This window comes from Gambusia affinis, linkage group LG06, assembly GCF_019740435.1.
Source record: "Gambusia affinis linkage group LG06, SWU_Gaff_1.0, whole genome shotgun sequence".
NCBI classification, from domain to species: Eukaryota; Metazoa; Chordata; class Actinopteri; order Cyprinodontiformes; family Poeciliidae; genus Gambusia; species Gambusia affinis.
In genome coordinates this window covers 22,118,105-22,118,326 of record NC_057873.1, presented here as the reverse complement: position 1 = coordinate 22,118,326, position 222 = coordinate 22,118,105, and positions in this window count along the sequence as shown.

Genomic DNA, 222 nt, shown 5'->3' with positions numbered 1-222 from the left:
GGGTGGGCAATCCTGGTCCTCGAGGGCCGGTGTCCTGCAACTCTTAGATGTCTTCCTGGTCCAACACACCTGAATCCAACAGCTGAATCACCTCCTAAGTGCAGTCAGGTTCTCCAGAATCCTGCTAATGACCTCATTATTTGACTCAGGTGTGTTGAAGAAGAGTTAAATCTAAAAGCTGCAGGACGCCGGCCCTCGAGGACCAGGATTGCCCACCCCTGG